General features: G+C 37.5%; 1 long non-coding RNA gene across 1 annotated transcript in view; it reads right to left on the minus strand.

The window, feature by feature from the left end:
- Positions 1 to 17,765, minus strand: part of LOC143714161 (uncharacterized) — a 50,912-nt gene extending 33,147 nt beyond the window's left edge. Inside the window, exons 1-2 of the long non-coding RNA XR_013195411.1 lie at positions 17,224 to 17,765; positions 17,073 to 17,138 (exon numbers count right to left, since the gene is read on the minus strand). This is a non-coding gene — a long non-coding RNA (uncharacterized LOC143714161). The remainder of the gene's footprint in view (positions 1 to 17,072; positions 17,139 to 17,223) is intronic.
- Positions 17,766 to 19,782: the final 2,017 nt, after the last annotated feature.

The following is a 19,782-nucleotide window of genomic DNA, read 5'->3' on the forward strand; positions in this document are numbered from 1 at the left end:
GAATTGACCAGAGAGGCAAGTAATGCACCGTTTCTAACTCTCTTTACAAGGCAAGCTGTAACAAGACTCATCCCCCTTGTGTATTGTAGAAAGTTATGGTGAAAAGGCCTTCAAGTAAGAGTGTATATGCGTGTGTGTGCGTGTGTGTGTGTGTGTGACATGTGGGCTGGTTCCCAGTCCCCACTCAGCAGCGGGGTTCATTAGCATTCCTTTGTGCATGCATAAAGGGGCACGGAGAGCCACCTATTCTACGGCTGGACTTTACCAGCTGCCATCCAGGGCTAGTCCTCATTAAGGCCCCGCTGTTCCTCTGAGAACACCGCCACATGTTCCACACGCGCCCGCTCTCACCCACACTCACGCACACACGACTGAACCAAAGGAGAATTTCACACACCAAACGCTCAATCGTGCTCATACACAGGCTCGCACACTCCACCAGAAAAGCGTCTATTGTGATGGCCTATCGCCACCTACATCTCCATATAAACACAAGGTGATCCTGCCTCACAGGAGCCACGCGCTCACCAATACACACCATGAGAAAGTATACACACCGCGCGCAGCTCAGGTTCAAAACCCTGCTTCAGATGGCTCTATTCAGCGTGCGGCCATCGGAGTAATTGCTGTTGGAGGATAATTGTAGAGCAGATAAAGCTGGAGCTCATGGATAGGGAATTTGTTTACATGAGGTATGCAGAAAAGATTATTAAAGGATAAATGTATTCTCAACTCTAGGACACCAGCATGCAGAACCATTCATCTCTTCAATACAATGCACTTCTAATTACCTGCTCACCACACATTCTTTTTGAAAGACATTTGCTTGGATGAGTGGAAGCTTTAATGATTGAAAAATAAGTTGTGTTCCTGTGACCTTTGAATATTTTGCCTCCTATTTTTCGAATGCTTTTCAGGAATGAGCATTCTCATACCATACACATGACCAATTGCTTATACCTCTGTGAAGGTCTGTGAATACAAAATAAATACTACGGTTAATGCAGTTAAAAAAAAAAACTTCCTAGAGTGCTCATAGAATCTAAATAAAATACACCACAGAGTATAAAGTTATAAAAAACACAGAACAGAGCACACCAATGCATTTTAGCCTTGATTTTGATGACCCCCACCACAGATGACTTTCTAAAAGTTCTGGAAGGACCAAAATCATGGTCTTGTCAATAAAATAGGTATGAAAGAAAGACAAGAACATCTCATACAGTTCTTCTATTGATGTGTTAATTCATGGAAGCAGATCAGAGCCAATGGCAAAACATTGCACCTGTAAAGCTCTGAAATTTTCCAAGTCCAAGCGCACTATCAAACACACAGATATTGGATATTCAACTGTGCTCATTTCTATATAGCTCATTTCTTGTATTCCTGTATTTTTGCTTTTGACGTTATCTAACACTCACTTTAAAACACTATAAAGATTACATTTTGTATTATAAAATGATTAATGTACAGCATGAGAAATAGATATTCATTTTGAGATCTGATAATGTTGTGATGCCTGTTGTAGCATTTAAACGACTGATTATCGGTTTTAATGTTTAGTTTATTAGACAATTAGTATAGAACTTCAGCATTGGCTATTTAATATTGTTTTTCCCATAACATGAAACATGGAAGTAATAATCATTTTATTGGCACAGGTGTATACTTAAATTACCCAAATCCTTATAATTAAATTAACCTGTTTAAATTTAAATAATAAAAAAAAAAACTCCTAGAGCACAATCACACCATCCACCTGCGTCGGGATACAAGCACTGACTGGCAGTCCAAAATTGAGCCACTGAGTGCAAACTCAAACGCTTCACCCTCAAGGGCCAATGATTGACAGCACATGTCAGCGACACCCATTTAGAGCGTGTTAGCCTGGTCACAAGAGACAGCGAATTAGATTGAGCAAGGTTGAATCAGTGGAACAAGAGGAAAATTAGGGATGATTATAGCTGAACCACACCCATTGATAAAAGGTGGGCAGGCCCCCATAATCCCCTGCAAGCAGACAATGAACATAAGGAGATTGAGCCCAGTGTTTTAACTTGGCCAGGGAAGAAAAAGCCCTCTTATTCTCTGTATTTACAACATGTGAATGACCAGCCTATTAGCCGAATACTTTTAGGTTGGGCTCACATAGCAAGGAGCTGGCTTTGTTAGCCACGGTCTCCTTTGTGCGACAGACTCTTGCAAACGTGCAATGGGATACACGCAGTTGAAAATTACACTTTCCCACCCCTTTCACTAGTTCTCATTCGTTTGTCTGTTTTCGCAATAATTAGGTCTGATTATTTGTTTCTATGTATATCAATTCCACAGGGCCAGGTTAAGATGTCACATTGTCTTTGGGATATTATTGCACATCTCTCTACTCTTTATCAATGTTTCTATTTACAGATGCACTGTGTGTGTAATTCCCGTTCTGTAAAGCAGGGTTTTTTTTAAGCTCAACTCGTGTAAAAAGATCCGATTTTACCTTTTAAAGCGAAAGTGAATGTTAACCCCAAAAATATTATATTAACCAAATCTGTTTAAAATAATATATCTTAAGAATGAAAATAGAAACAATTAATAAGTAACAAAAACAATACAATCCATTTTTTTGTTGCCTTTACAAAATCAGAGTTAAAATATGTCTGAGTATAAATTAAAAAGTAGAACTTTTACTCAGCTAGGCAGCATTAAATTGATCAAAAATGATGGAAAAGACCATATGCTACAAAATATTTCCACTTCAAACAAATTATGTTCTTTTTCATCAAAAAATCCAGAAAAAAACCTCCACAAAAATATTAAGCAACAAAACAGATTTTAACATTGATAAGAAATGCTAAAAATGAGCTCAAAATCAGCATATTAGGTTGATTTCTGAAAGATCAAATTCAGTTTTGCCATTACAGGCATAAAATACATTTTAAACTATAGATTTATTTAAAAAAAGAAATATTTCACAATATTACTGTTTTTACTGAATTGTTGATCAAATCAATGCAGCTCCGCAAAAGAGACTAGATATTAAAAACTGTAGCCACCCAAAACCTTTGTCTATTTTAGCTCGGTAGGCATCATATTTGGGGGTTCTTGGCATCCAAAAAAAAATTGGTCAAGACACATTTCACTCAGTGACTTGATTACTGACTGTAAAATAATCTGGTGACTGAATTAAAGAAGAAAGATTTATGGATGAGATATTGACAGTTCAGGGGGAAGAATACTTACATCAGTCTGTGAAAAAGATTGCTTTCTTTTCTGTTTTCATAAGAATGTAAGCTTATTTTAAGGAGCCCTTCTTGCTCACTAGCACCACTTCTCTGGAAACCAAACACTTGACAGAACATCTTTATTATGGTTTAATAAGATCATTTTTTAAAAATCAGGCATGGTATTTGGTGGCATTCCAAACAACAGTTCAGTTCAATGTCAAATAATCTTAGAGACTGTAAATCATTAATGAAAATGTCATATTTTTGATCTACATCCAATTAATGAATGCAACCCCTCCTTTGCTGAATTCACTCCTTTATGGTCATAGTACTCTGATAAACGGATTGAAAATTAAAATTATAAATATTTCCCGAGGACAAACTGTCAAATGCAAATGTGGTTACAGTGAGAGAAGCATTTTTGATTAATAATAGCAGCCTTCTTTAAAATACCCAGTTAGTACAAACTCTTGTGAGTGTTACTCATTTGCAAGGACATTATTAATAAGCCACCGAAAAGTGCAGGTGAAACAAGGCAGAGTGACCTGCTAGTCTGCATCAAGGCCAAAGCCTTGAGAGAGGAGAAATGAGAAAAGAAGCTCTGCACATTCAGATTTTTTAAATATTTTTCCTCTTGGAAAACTGGTTCTTGCTCTTTATCTCACAGAAATGCATACAAACAAATAAGCAAGCACAGACTATTTACCATAAATCTAAACAGGAATATAGTAGCTACCCTGTGACAGAAAAAGTTATATGAATAGCATGTGACAAATAGTATGTCAGTTACCTTTGAAGTGATGCTTCATTATTTTTCCGCTCCCACAAAATGATTACACTTAATAATGCGTCTTTTGAAAAGCAAAATAAAAAAATAAATAAATCTGTTCTTGTATCCTGATTTGATGGCACAATTCTCTGGAGGATCTTTTTCTTTAGGATTCATGCAGTGTAGTTTTTCACCTGGAATTTGGCTATTAAATTTGTTTTTATTTATAAATGAAGTTTAAATTACTGATGACTTCAAAAGCATAAACCATCGATTAGTAACCTCAGAGCTCATGGTAGGTCTAAAAGGTTTCTATAGATATAATTTACTTAATGGAATAAAACGAATGGGAACGCAAGGGAATTTAGGACTCTAAAAAAGGACTGACAACTGTATTCTGACAATGACTGAATACGAGGCTCACCATCACCAGGACTTTACCCATTTCCATCATTTCCTTAACAGGTCTAAGAAATGTGATGGGTGCTGTCTGATCTAACAATCATGGCAGTGCTGAATGTTTGGTGAAATAAAAAAAGAAGCTTTTTCTGTCTGTGTAAAAAAATGACAACCCCCACCGTATTATTTTCCTGCAACTACTAGAGCTTGTAGTAATTACTTTAATGATGTCCCAGCATCTCAGCCGCCATCACACGAGCAATAGAAAGCACAAAATAAAAGTTCAATGAAGGCACATGGAAGACACAATCATCTCATTAAACGACACAGAAAATATAGAAGGAAATAAGGCAGTTCCTCATATTCGATTCAAGAAACCTATTAGATGGGTAATATTTTTCAAGACTCTATGTGGCAGGAAAGCATGTCGAATACTTGCAAAGCTGTAAATTACTTGGACATTTTAAAATGTTCCAGGAGAAGGTTTATTTAAGTGATAATGATCTAATTTTGTGTTCTCAATGCCAGATGTATGAGGATGTATCCTATTACGGCCGTCCATTGCAATGAATGCGACAGCTCCAGAAATCGCAGCAGACACGGTCAGTGGAGAATTGCGCGAGGGCATTGATATCCACAGCTGTTCTGTTTCATATCACATAGCAGGGACAGAGATCCAGGGCTCACCCTCGCTGGCTAACCCTTACCTCGGCAAAAAATATGTAATTTGATTTCAATTGGTCCTGAAAGGTAGATGGCAGGCCTTGTTGCAACAACAATGACATCCACACGCTTCACCAGGTTTTCACGTAGAGGGGCACTGCAGTGCTTTTATTATCTATATGTAATTTTTTTTTTCAGAGCAAAGAACTGCCTTTTTTTGTGTGGTGGTGGGGGGGGGGGGGGGGGGGGGCTTGGGGGCTGGTTGGATCCACCCAGGAAAGGCTCCAGGGTGGAGGGGGTGGAGGGTGTGTACAGGCACGTAAGTTTTTCAGCCTATCAGGCCATCATTTACTTACATTTTCCATCTGCATAATAAGCTGGGCAGCTAATCACGGTGCTGGCCGGCCGAAGACAGGGTGGCATGCCTTCAGATTTAATGGGTGTGCAGAAGAAACTTCCAATGCTTTCTGACATCTCTGATAGCAAACTAAATGTGCTCTGGGTCAGGGAGTGTCTATTATGAAAATAAGAGACGAACAAGTCAATTATACTTCGCTGACTGCATTGCCAGGGGTCCTCATTAGAATGATCAGGAAGGTCCGTGGCGCTGCACTCCTCTCCTCTGTGTAGCTCCTGATTAAGCTGTGGAGCAATGACAAGACCCTGTGCTTCCCTTTATCTTATGGAGTGCATCTATAAAAACGTGTTCATGGAGTGGAATCAAATAGACACACAAACAAACCTCATGAGGCTGTACAGGCGCAAGAACGCACTGAGAGGGCAGAATCTCGAAAGCCGGTAAGAAACTGTTGACATACCGAAGGAAAAAAAAAAAGTGCGAGACAAACTCAGAGGTCAGGAAGCTGATAGCGTCATGGATCACAGTGCATCCAGGAAATATTTTTGGCAGTGGATGTATGAAACTGTCATGCACAGACTGGATGCATGGCTTAGGGTGAGAGGGCGGGGCTAGAGAATAGATCCAAACAAAAAGCCTGGGGTTCGTTGGGTGGATTGGTGTTCAATCCTGCCCGCTTGGCTGGGCTGTTTCTCAGAGCGAGGAGCCTGGGATCCACTGACAGTGACAGGATCTGTGGAGACAGGGTGCAGGGAGAATCTGGCTTGTTCTTCCTATTGCTTGTATCCTGTGCAGCACGGCAAAGTCCAGGCACTAATTCATTTATTTGAGCATGTACAAAGACAGCTGTAAATATCATGCCCCTCTACACATAATATATAAATATACTTCTACCAACTGTTCAAAAGTTTGGAGTCTGTTATAATTTTTGTTTATGAAAGACGCCTCTTATGCTCACCAAGGCTGCATTTATTTGATCAAAAATATAGTAAAAAAAAAACTGTAATATCTGTAAATATTAACAGTTTAGAACAACTTTTGTTTTTTAATGATATATTTAAAATGTAATTTATTTATGTGATGGCAGAGCTAAATTTTGAACAGTCTTCAGTGTCCCACGATCCTTCAGAAATCATTCCAATTACCCGAGCTGGTCCTCAAACAATTCTTGTTATTATCAGTGTTGAAAACAGATTTGCTGTTTAACATTTGACACTGGATATTTTTTTCTTCAGGATTCTTTGACGAATAGAAAGGGCAAAAGGACAGCATTTAATTGAAATAACATTTTGTCACAACTGACACTTTTAATCAATTTAATGCAATCTTTCTGAATAAATAAAAAATGATGGAAAAAGTGGAATACAAATGGAATAATCTATTCATAAAAAATATTACTATACATCTATTAAAAAAACAGAAAAAACTTACTGAACGGTAGTTTATAACAATCTAACAGAATATGAATAATAGATTATTTATTTTTGTAGAAATTTGAGTGAAATATTATGTATATTATATACATATTCCACTCAAATTTCTACAAAAATAGATAATCTATTATTCATATTTCTAAGGGGAAAAATTGATATTACAGATACATGCTGTGATAATCCAATCTTTACATATCTATATTTATTTTTTGAATCTAGCTTTGAGAAAAGATGAAAAATAAACATGTTTTATGATCTGACCATTTTTTCTTTACATTTAGTTTCATGAGGTTCTTTTTCCCCCCTTTTCGCATTCCCCTAAAGAAAAAAATCAATGCCAGCTACGATTTTATTTCACTGCATTTTCAGCACAAAGTACAAAAGGTGCTCTCCAACATATTTTTCACTGCCTCCCTTAGCTGCTCTTTGAAACAGATGATTTAATCAATGACATGTTATTTCCTAAATTTGTTCTGGCACCAAATCCACTAATAAACACACTCTAAATCGACATTCCCTGAGGTTTTCAAAAGGCCATGCTCTCGTGTTACCTGAAGGAAAAATTGAGACATAGTGAGCACACCAGAGTACATGCAACATCCAGCGCTCATGTTAAAAGACAAAGCCCTCATCCCCCTTCCTGCTGTTGTGCAGACTTAATATAGCTCAAGGCTACGCAAATTTACGTCTTGACCTCCTTAACTTGCCAAATGCAGAATAAAAAAGCATTTTTTTCTGCTGCTGTCTGTCCTTATGAGAATATTCTTGTTATGATAATTGGAAATTCAGTTATTTGCCTCCAGTGTACTTTTAAAATATGAGCCAGCGTGTGCAACCAAACCAACTTTAACCAGCATTACAACCTGTGTCTCATCACGATAATTGGGTTTTTGAGTTGACTTGACTGGATGACAGCGATGCCTCGAAGATTCATCGTGGCAGTCTTTTTAACCAACAGTGCGACTCAGGAGGAGGCATTTAATTAGGGAACTTAAAACAAGGTCAGTTTTTGGCAAATGTTTGCTTATCTACATGTCCCTCCATAGCTAGCAATCCCATTTGTTTTTAACATCATGGCATTGCCGTTTTCACTGCTTAAATACAGGTTAAAATATAATGGGGAAAAAAAACATACAAGATATTTAAGCAGAATAAAACTGTTTTGAAAGATATTTATAAAAATTGCGCAGAGCCAATTTGCAGACATTTCTTTAAGAGATCAGTTTAGTAAAACGTAACCAAATTCAAAGGAATTTCAGTTTCTGAATCTAGACAAGCAATTATTAATGAGAAGAAATAATGAAATCAAAAATAAATGTTTAAAACCTATAGGGTTACACCGATATAAAAAAAAATTGCCGATACTGGCAAGTCAATTATTTTCATGTAATGGATAATCAATAACTATTGAATGGCCAATATTAAAATGACTACTTAAAAATGACTAATAAATGCTACAAGTGAATTTACGCATCACAACGTGTACAGTTTGAACAATTGTTGTTAATTTTGAGATTAGCTAAAGATTACATTTAAAAGTGTGATTCAGTTTTTGATGTTTTTAAAGACAAATTTTATGAGAGCAATGGGCATTAGTTAATGGCAAAGGTGGTCTAAATGTGAAGATAGGTGAAATGACCATGTAAAATGAAGTATACAACAGTATAGTAGTAATAGTAGTAGTATTGTTGTTACAAATTGTTGATAGGAAATAAGATGATATAAGACAACGATCATTGCATTTATTTGTGCCTCTGGTGACATATGCCTCTCTAGGTCATGACTTATCTAATGATGTTCTTCAGAGACCATATTTTATCCTCCACCTACGCTCACGTTCACAACTCACAAACCAGAAAAGCAACCTGGAGGGGAGTCGTACAGCGTTCATAATTTCACAAGAGTGGAGATGTCACTTTGAGAGGAGAGGGATAAACAATAATCAGTCTAATGCAGAGGATCCACAGCAGCCTAACTATTCTGGAGTCACTCCAGTACCACAGTTCTCTTTGCATCAAAGCACATGATTAGGAAGCAGCCTTTGAAAGAGAGAAGTCGTGCCTGCTGTTTCCCCTGCAGTTATTTACAAACTGTCCATGATCAAGTTAAAAATGTTACTATGTCCTAACATTTACATTTAGAAGTATTTAATCCCTGATATATTAATTTGGTGCTCTATAAGAAAGAGTAAAGATGAATGTACTGTTTTTTAACCTCAGGTAACTCATAAATGGACCTCAAATTTGTAAAGACGAAGTCTGCGATAAGAAGTCAGTTCACTGCTGGCATTTAGCTTTCACCCCTGTGAGGGTTCAGAGTTTAGGAACACGTAAGGCTTTAACCTTGTGAATTTCACTAAAACATGCATTTGAAGTCAACTTTTTTAGCTGCATATTTATTTACTAATAGGAAAGATATCTGACCCAATTTATTTACTGTCTCACAAACGGGTTGGTGTAAACTGGGTTACATAACATTAACTCACATTTTAAAAGTTAAAAAATGTTGGACATCTTTGCAAGATTTTTACATGTTCTGTCATATGCACTACCTAAAAGTATGGGTCCAGTAAGACCAGTACAAATGTATATTGTGAAATTATTCTAATTTAAAATAACCGTTTTCTATTTTAAAATATGAACACATTTCTCATCAAATTTTTTCTCAAACAATTATCTAGGATATTTTTTCTTCTAAACTTTTACTGCATGACTGCAACTGCCACAACTTCTGAGCAATCTAGTGCTGTGACAACTAACTGGTGTTCCCTCCCTCTGTCCCTGACAAGCAAACACTTCAAGCTCTTTACTTTTTGTAATTTCCCTTTCATTGATTCTAGAAATAAATGCAATTTGTAACTCCAATGCCTACCATAAGGTGAATGAACAAAAATGCAGCCTTGCCAGCCATAAAGAATAATGAAAAAGGTACTTGAAAAAGAGCAGAGGCTTAGATTAGTAGCTCTCCTGAACGGTTACTGAATCAGAACAGCTCATAAAATAAACTAGCATCAGCTTTGCTTTTGGCAGCCTTGGGGAGTTTGTTTTTCTCGCTAAGGCTGACAACACAGCCAAAGTCATATCAAAATATACATTTAAATACACACACACACGTGTATATAATTGTCATTTTGGGGTAGATGGTGTACATGACCCATTCATTACACCATTCAACTCCATTTAGCTGCCTAAACTGCAAATGCAAAGGTGTTGAAAAGGTGCTTCCTCATCAACAAACTAATTTACAAACCAAGCCTTTGTTCAAGACTGTATTTACTGCATGACGGAAGTATTTATCAAGCTACGTGGTTCCGGTCGAATGATCCTGTGTGGAAAGCTGTCTGGTCCAGATTCTTTCTAGCCATTTAACTCTGCTAATGGCCTCTCTGCTGCACCAAATGGCCCTTCTCTCCGCTCCGCCACACAGTCGTCAAACTGACATGCCCTAATGTAAATATTTGGACCTGTACCCCCACCCCCTCCAAAGGGCAGAAAAAGAGCTGTTTAATTGATATACTGCACACTCAAACGGGTTTAACTTCTAGGAGAAGAGGTGAGTGTCAGGAGCAGAACAAAAGATCACCCCAGCACAGACCTCTAAAGTACTGGTGTTAGTGACCTTATGTGGGAATATCCATCTTTCTACTCCTCTAGATCACAAGATAATATGACCTGGTTCATCCCTGAATGGTTCAACTCACAGACAGGGCAAAACAAATAAGTGACAGTGAAAGAATGATGGTAGGACGGGAAAAAAGCCTACTTAAAAACATAGACCACCTCTTTATAAGGCACTACTGTCATTTCCACTTTGGAAGCTTAAAAAAATTACATTACTGTTGTAAAAGCTTTGTGAGTTATTCTATAATCCTGTAGAAAGAATGAAACACATACTCTATGAGACGTGCATTTCCAATGTCCATTTGAGGTTTTCCTGTGATGGAATTCAACATGATATTGAACTTGAATTTCTCCTTTATTACTTCATTACTTTTGTGGTCCCAAAAGTTTAGGACAATTTAGGCATTTAAAAATATATAAATTAAAACAAATCAAGCATTAGATATATTGTTCAAAATGAGGACAGGAATTTGAAGAACATTAATAATTGTCTTGCTTAATATAGCTTAAAATGCTTCAAAATATTAAGCAGCACAACTTTTCAAAATTAGCAATAAGAATTGTTTTAGCACATAATCAGCTTATTAGACAGATTTCAGAAGGATCATGTGACACTGAAGACAATTAATGGCTGCTGAAAATTCAGCTTTGCCATTACAGCAATAATTTTTAAATATATCACATTAAAAACATTTTAAGTTGTAATGATATTTTTACAATATTACTATTTCACCGTATTTTTTATCAAATAAACTTTATATATACACAGACACATTGTTACAAACAGTGCACTGATGTAAGGATTGTGGTCATTTTATGAATTGCAGGGTAATCTTTACTAATTCTATGTTAAAATTAAAAAGTGCCATAGCACACACATATAGTTTGCATATTAAACACCCTCTGGGTAATCTAGGTCAAAGTGTCAGGAGTCTGATTGAGGCGTGTGGCTCTGAATTGTCTTCACACCTTCTCTGTGCTCGGGCTAATGGACTATAATTAGCAAATTTACTGGTCAGTAATTCAATTTTGATTGTTTTTTCCTCTCTCTTTGCTCCAGTGAATTTTGGAGCTCTCACCCTGCACTAAGTGTCAAGTCCAATCAACCTGGTGCGAGACGAGACCCAATTAGCACTGTGGGGCAATCCCTCAAAAAAAAGGAGCCTAAAGGGGACATGTCCCAGGGACATAATTGAATGGGACACCAGCTTTCATTTGAGTCTATACATTGGGAAAACTGGACAGCACATAGTCCTAAATTGTTGTTTTTGATTGTTTCTAACAAAATAGATTAAAATGTTTATCACTTATCCAACAGACACTTATCCAATTCAACAGACAGTACACCAGTCATATTAATGATTGAGCGACTTGTAGGGATAAACTACCTTGTCTAGTGCTGGATTGCAGTATTAAGTAGAAATAAATAAAATGGCCTACTCACGCTTAATGAGACAGAACATACAAACAAAAAAGCTATGTTTACTTAAAAAAGTTCCACCATCGTACCATGTATATTCTCCTTTACCTGCTCTGAGCAAAGTGTTACAGGCATTGAGGCAATTATCTCCTCTCTTCAGTCTATTATTTTTACAGTCTTCATTGTAGTGTTGAGTGACTATACAGGGAAGACTTTCAGATCCTATTACCTCAGAACATTCCACAATGAAAGCCTGAACTTCTAACCTTTTATGATTCTCCCAGTTAGGATTAATAGGACACCAGAGTTCCAACCCGCATCCAACCAGCCCAGTGTATTAGCACCATTCAGACCCAATAACTTGCAGTCTCTGTAGCTGGGTCTATCACATGGACTTTACTTAAATGTGAGCTGGCACTGCTGGGCCAAAGACCTGCCTCAGTTTACCAGTGCCTCTGGTCATGGCCTGTGATATCTCTGTCCAGTCCTGTTGCCCCGGGTCATCTTTAGCTGGACGACCCAGAAACGAGCAACCAACCGCTCTATCACACATCACCCTCGGGAAAAGCTGGTGGGAGTCACCAAGGGCGTTTGCGAATTAACTCCTCAGAGGAGCAAGAAAGAACTTTGTGGTCTGCTACAAAAGAAAAGACTATATAGTGCACGTATACTCTTATTTATTGGAAACACCAATAAATGATTGTTAAATCATTTAATGCAGCTAAAGAATATTACACCAACTAAAAAGAAAGGCAATATTATCATATCATGAGATATCAATATAATATTGTACGACCAAGTCCCTGCTGACAGAACTAGATTTATCTAAATGGATTACTTTTATTACCATACATTTTTTTCCTTTTCATCCTCTTATCTTGGATTTCAGCCTTTACTCCTCTAAGGTGATGGTTGAAGGCGTGTGGTGCCAAAGCTTGTGCTATTCAGTGACCTGGAACTGTAGCAAACAGATAAGAACATCATGTTCAATAAAAACTCAGCTAGTATACATGCCTCTCTTAAAATTGCTGGGTAACATCTCAACACCATTAAAACACTGTTTCAGAGAAACCACAATCACACACACACACACACGTATTCTCCACCAATAGGCCTCTGCAATTTTGATATTATGCACCTATACAAGCCTATTATTGTTATGACACCCTGGTGATCCCAGGGGCCTTTTTCAATTAAGCCGCTGGCTGTTTACAGGTATTGTGCTGGACTTGTTGTACCCATACAGCCGGCGCTCTTGGCTATTGTGCCAGGCCACAATGGTTAATGAGCTATCTACCCATGAGGACCAAGCAGAACAAATAGACAATGTGCTCTTCCCTCCTACAAAACTCATACACACAGACAATACACTCCACCTCAGCCACCGAACACACCAATCCAAGACCGACTACTGTATATATATAGGCCACTGCGAGTTTTCTCCTTTGATCTCTGTTTGCATTTCAACATCAAATGAGCTGACCTAACCTTCTCCTTGGGCCATTTAAATGATAATGTGTAGCAGGGACTGGTTTGGACAGCCATTCATTTCAAGGTCAAGAGGGCGATCAGACGTGCTCTCTCTGGGTTAGCACAAGACAACAAATGTGTTTTTAACCAACCAAATGCACACTGGAGTTCCGTTTTGCCACTGTTTGATTGCATATGATACTTTGGCCGAAACTGGTCAACGAATGAAATGACTGATGTGATGAACTAAAGCTTAACTTAGGTTTCAATCACATTAGAGTAGAAATAATAATTCCCAATAACAATTGTGCAATTGCATACATCATAACTTACATCATGCATTTAAACACGATTCAAAACAATTTATACTTTACGGGAACGGACAAGCATTTGTACGGAATACTTAAAGTCGCTTTGCGTTTGCTCGCAAAATCTTTATGTTCCCCCGAAAAACTTTGCGTTCCCCCAAGAAACTTTGCATTTGCTCCCAGAACCTTTTGAGCTCTTGGAGAGCGAACGCAAAAGAAATTGCGCGAGAACGCAAAAGCATTGACAAAGTCGAAATATAGAGAAATAAAATTGCAACTGATATGTAGTCACATTGTGAGAAACAAAGCCAAAATTGTGAGACAAAAACACAACTGCAAGATATGTATAAGAGAAAAAAAGTCGAAATTAGAAGAAACAGTAGAAATGACGAGAAAGTAAAAATTGAGAGACATCACCCTGCCTGATATAAATATGCAATTGCAAAATATATAGTGATAAGACAAAATTAAAAGTAAGATATACCACACTGCCTGATATAAATACACAATTGCTAGAAATACAAGTCATATGAGAAAGGTCACATTGGAAGATTTTATTTATTTATATAACACAGAATTGCACTTAATTTCTCTTAATTGCGAAAAATAAATAAAGTATTTTATGGGCAGAAGCAGGCTTTCGTAGAAACAAGCTAGACCAGCAGTACTACAAGCCCTTGGGAAATAGAACATTACCAACGTTAAAATTCATGTTTAACTGAATGTCAAACACAGACAGGCAGTATTATCAAATGAACAGAGAAGCAAATGCACACAGATTAACATTCTTTTGTGAGTTCGGGTAGATGACATCTTATGACTCACGCTAGAACAGAGAGCATATACAGGAAGCCAGAGCAAATCTAGTTGCCCCTTGAGCAGCAGGTAAGGAGATAAAATGCTGGCTAGATTTACATGCCACAAGTGATGCAGAGAAAGAGCCACCTCGCTCCACACTGCCACATCAAAGCTGGCCAGGTTATTAACAGGGCATGAAGAGCACTGGAGACCTCACTCATATCACACACATCACATCTCAGCACGATGGAATCAAAATGGACTACACACACACACACAATATTTTAAATGTCTAATTCTGACATTAATGTGAGGCCCTGATCATTGTCAATGCCCCTTACAATTCATTAAGCATCTTATTGGGCAAAAGATTAAAAATGCATGTTAATTTAATGGGGTTTCTGGTTAGGGGAAATTATATTAAAAAAGCTTTGATGTTCACAAAACTTGGCAGTCAATCATTTTGCACTGAATTTCAGCTTTAATGAAGAATGGAGAAAACAATGAGGGATGCTATTGTTTCTAACACATGCATGTTAATGGCCTTTATTAGAATGCATGTAATCGTTTCAAAAACCATTAAAGCGGCCCGGCTCGTGTTCGGTACAGGTGATTTCTGCGCCCTTTGTCTTTTAATCTGCTTCTAAGGTTAATTTGTGATCATGTACATCCTAAACTGTTACAAAGCTAGATCAGTCCAATATAACGGAGATAACTATAACGATAACTACATTAGCATCCACCCCAATGCACGAAAACGTTCTATTTATTATAAGCACACACTGCAGTTAGGTCGTCTACTGCTTTAAATGCTCAAGCTCTTTAAAGCAGGATGGAATATGATTGTTTTTTTGATCGTCACCTCGAACACAATCGTTCTGAAAATGATTCTAGCAATATTGTTCCTATGTGCTATTATCGTTATAGTTGTGGTGTGGACTCTGCTGTTCTCTTACATTAAGAATGTTTTTTTATTATTCTAAAAGTCTTTATTATTATAGTTATCATCCTGGGTGTGAATGGGCCTTTACCCAAAAAACACTCCACCTGTAAACAACTTCATTAGACTAAAAGGCATTAAACTTAACTATACCAGGCAAGTATGCCCATGGCAAAAGCATTTCGACAAGATACGTGACAACAGGTTAAAACAATGCCCACGCACGCTGATTCAATTAACATGCAAACAAACTCTGATGGGGCTGTTAAAACGACTTATGAGATGACAACATGATTACATTTTTCTCACTGAGTCTGAGAGTGGAAGCACGCTGACATTTATACAGGCAAACTGAAATGATAGATTGAGGTCAGATGGAGAACTGCGTCTTAGTTTGTCGCATTTTCAGCATGTGTTGATCCATCTGGAGTTGTGGAGGCTGTATAATCAGCACAAGTCACACAAGCATGTGCCGAGGTTGTGGGAGCAGGAAAATGTGCAATGTGCACCATGCTTTTGCATAGTCAAATAACTCAGTCGAATAAACATTTTTGGTCCACTAAACATCACGGTTACCTCACACAAACTGAGAGGAGTTCTTACGAGGAAGAAACAGGCTTGGAGCCCTATATCTTCATGATATGTTTTGCACTAAATCAATATGAAAATAAAAAGGCATATAATTAATACTTATAATCATCCTTAAAAATATCTCTTGGAGGGATACTTCACCCCAAAATTCAAAATCATTCATTATTTACTCACCCTGATGTCGTTCCAAATCTGTATGACTGGCATCGTTCAATGGAACATAAAAGGATATTTTGAGAAATGTCTCACTGTTTGTGTGTGTATTTCCTTTGTGTTCCACAAAAATAAAAGGTCATACAGGTTTGTAACAACATGAGAGAGGGTAAATGATGACAATATTTTCATTTTTGGGTAAACTATCCCTTTAAGATTTAAAGGGTTAGATCACCCAAAATTTAAAATAATTTTATCATTTACTCACCCTCATGTTGTTCCAAAACATAAGACGTTTGTTTATCTTTAAAACACAAATGAAGATATTTTTAATAAAATCTGAGTGATTTCTGTCCCCCCATTGACAGCTACTCAACTACAAATTTGAGCTTCAAAAAGTTCATTAAGAGATCGTAAAACTAATCCATATGAATTGAGTGGTTTAGTCCAAATTTTCTGAAGAGACACAGTGGCTTTATGATGAACAGATTAAATTTAGGCATTTATTCACATTAATTCACACAAAACTTAATTAACAGACACATCAGTTATGATAAACGGAAGCTCAAGCATGTTTGCTTGATGTGGGAGAACCAATGAGGTTCATTCTCGTGTCTTTGAGACAATATGAAGAGTATTAATAAATAAAAACTAAAAGGGATTCTTAAAAAAATAGTCTAGGCCCCTGCTCAGCGTTTATTGTGATATATTGTCAATTACTTACAATACTTTTTTATTTGGTGTTAATTTGCAATTTATTGGTTAATTTACAGTATTGTTAAAATACCCTAAAAAATCAATTACAGTGGGAAATAATGAAAATATGCCCAGTGGGAAATATGCCCCTTAAAAACCGTTTTAGGAGTTAGGGACTATGGTAAAGTAGCTACTCTTAATTTGGATGGACACCCAAGATAAATAAACTGGTCACTTACCTCAGCTAGATGTCCAGTGTTTCAGCTGAGGCTGTGTGCAGAGGCACTTCCACACAGTTTTTAGGCCTACAGTGTGGAAGCATACACCGAAATGCAACAATAAGTTCAAATCTCTTGGTCAAATTGACCATATTTATGTTTTTCTCTATACCTGTGAGACAGGCAGTCTCACATTGATTCCACAAACACAAAGGCACCTCGGCCAAGCTGAAGAAATAGGCTACTGCAGTTGCGAGTTATTTCGTCAATTACAACTTGAAATGCATCACTAAACGAGCACAGAGCGGCTTCCAGCTTCCAATGGAGAAAGAAAAATTAATTAAACGCGACTGTACTTCGTGCTCACACTTGTCATTTTGTATCTCAGGCTTTTCAGCACCCTCGCTGCATACATAGCGAGAAGCCTGTTCCAATTAACAAAGAAGTTGTCAGGCCTTTGATTCGCGCTTGGTTTCTGCGCGTGGTACCCGCCCGCGAAACAACAGGCTGTCGGGAAAACCTGCGCGCACCATTGCCTCACAGGCGAAAACCTGTGCTTATCTCCTCACAGGTTTCACAATGTACAGACACGTCCGGGAATATTAATCTTACATAAATACGATGAAATAACCGGGGTCATTTGTCAGAGTGCGAATTTGTCAGTGCCAAATTGTTTTACCTCTTTAACGACTGGTGTTAAATTCAATCGTGGAAATGTATCTGAATAAGTGTATGATCAAGAATTATGTCTTGGTTATTATTATTATTATTTTAAATTAACAAGCATAAGTCAAAAGCTCTTCTAATTAAGTACCGTTACAGAATAATTTCTTTAAATCTGCCAGTGTCAACATAATATTCGCATTTAAGAAAGATATGCACACAGTCTGGCACTTGACGCAACACCAAAGGATCCGGAAATTGAAGCTGCAAGTCCTATTTTGAAATAATCATGGTTTGTTGTATTTACCTCGTTTGCGAATATCACGATCAAATTTTAATAAATACACGAACATAAAATATGAAGTTATTTTATATTATTTTAAATTATCTTAATTCCCAATTTATTTTGTTTACTCTGATCAAGTATTCCAGGTAATCGTGTCATTTGTAATTAAATGTTTATAGGCCAAAAATAGTGCATAAATGTGAAAAAAGTGCATACATGTGCACAGAGAGACATATGACTTGATCTTGCATACATTAGACTTAGGCCTAGGACTATAGGCGAGGCAAAATATATAAACATGCTGAACTGATTCACAGAATTTTGCGTAGGCCTATTTTGCCTCGTTTGTAAAAAAGCATCTGCAAACTCTAAACTGGAAAAATTGTCAGCACATGCCCTCTACTGGTTAAGAATTCAACTACTTTTGGGGTATATTGTATGTCCATCTGATGTTTTTGAGATGGGGGTGTATGTAGGCTATAGAAATATATGGCATTTTCTGTTTTACAGTTACATACAAAGGAAATGTGTTTCACTTGTCATCTGTACACTTCCACTACTGCAATACAAAATGTTCTACTAATCTACTTCTAACAATCATATAATTTATACAGGTGCTGGTCATATAATTAGAATATCATCAAAAAGTTGATTTATTTCAGTAATTCCATTCAAAAAGTGAAATTTGGATATTATATTCATTCATTACACACAGACTGATCAATTTCAAATGTTTATTTCATTTAATTGTGATGATTAAAACTGACAACTAATGAAAATCCCAAATTCAGTATCTCCGAAAATTTGAATATTACTTAAGACCAATACAAAAAAAAGATTTTTAGAAATGTTGGCCAACTGAAAAGTATGAACATGAAAAGTATGAGCATGTACAGGACTCAATACTTAGTTGGGGCTCCTTTTGCCTGAATTACTGCAGCAATGCGGCGTGGCATGGAGACAGTCTCCATGCCAGTCTGTGCCACTGACAAAACTGACAAAAGGTCATTGCTAAAGAGGCTGGCTGTTCACAGAGCTCTGTGTCCAAGCACATTAATAGAGAGGCGAAGGGAAGGAAAGGATGTGGTAGAAAAAAGTGTACAAGCAATATGGATAACCGCACCCTGGAGAGGATTGTGAAACAAAACCCATTCAAAAATGTGGGGGAGATTCACAAAGAGTGGACTGCAGCTGGAGTCAGTGCTTCAAGAACCACCATGCACAGACGTATGCAAGACATGGGTTTCAGCTGTCACATTCCTTGCGTCAAGCCAGTCTTGAACAAGACACAGCGTCAGAAGCATCTAAAGATGAAAGTAAATTTTGCATTTCCTTTGGAAGTCAAGGTCCCAGAGTCTGGAGGAAGAGAGGAGAGACACAGAATCCACGTTGCTTGAAATCCAGTGTAAAGTTTCCATAGTCAGTGATGGTTTGGGGAGCCATGTCATCTGCTGGTGTTGGTCCATTGTGTTTTCTGAGGTCCAAGGTCAATGCAGCCATCTACCAGGAAGTTTTAGAGCACTTCATGCTTCCTGCTGCAGACCAACTTTATGGAGATGCATGTTTCATTTTCCAACAGGACTTAGCACCTGCACACAGTGCCAAAGCTACCAGTACCTGGTTTAAGGACCATGGTATCCCTGTTCTTAATTGGCCAGCAAACTCGCCTGATCTTAACCCTATAGAAAATCTATGGGGTATTGTGAAGAGGAAGATGCGATACGCCAGACCAAACAATGCAGAAGAGCTGAAGGCCACTATCAGAGCAACCTGGGCTCTCAT

This window comes from Siphateles boraxobius, unplaced genomic scaffold (genome assembly GCF_051911475.1).
Source record: "Siphateles boraxobius isolate OS27281-9 unplaced genomic scaffold, OSU_SipBor_1 12, whole genome shotgun sequence".
NCBI lineage: Eukaryota > Metazoa > Chordata > Actinopteri > Cypriniformes > Leuciscidae > Siphateles > Siphateles boraxobius.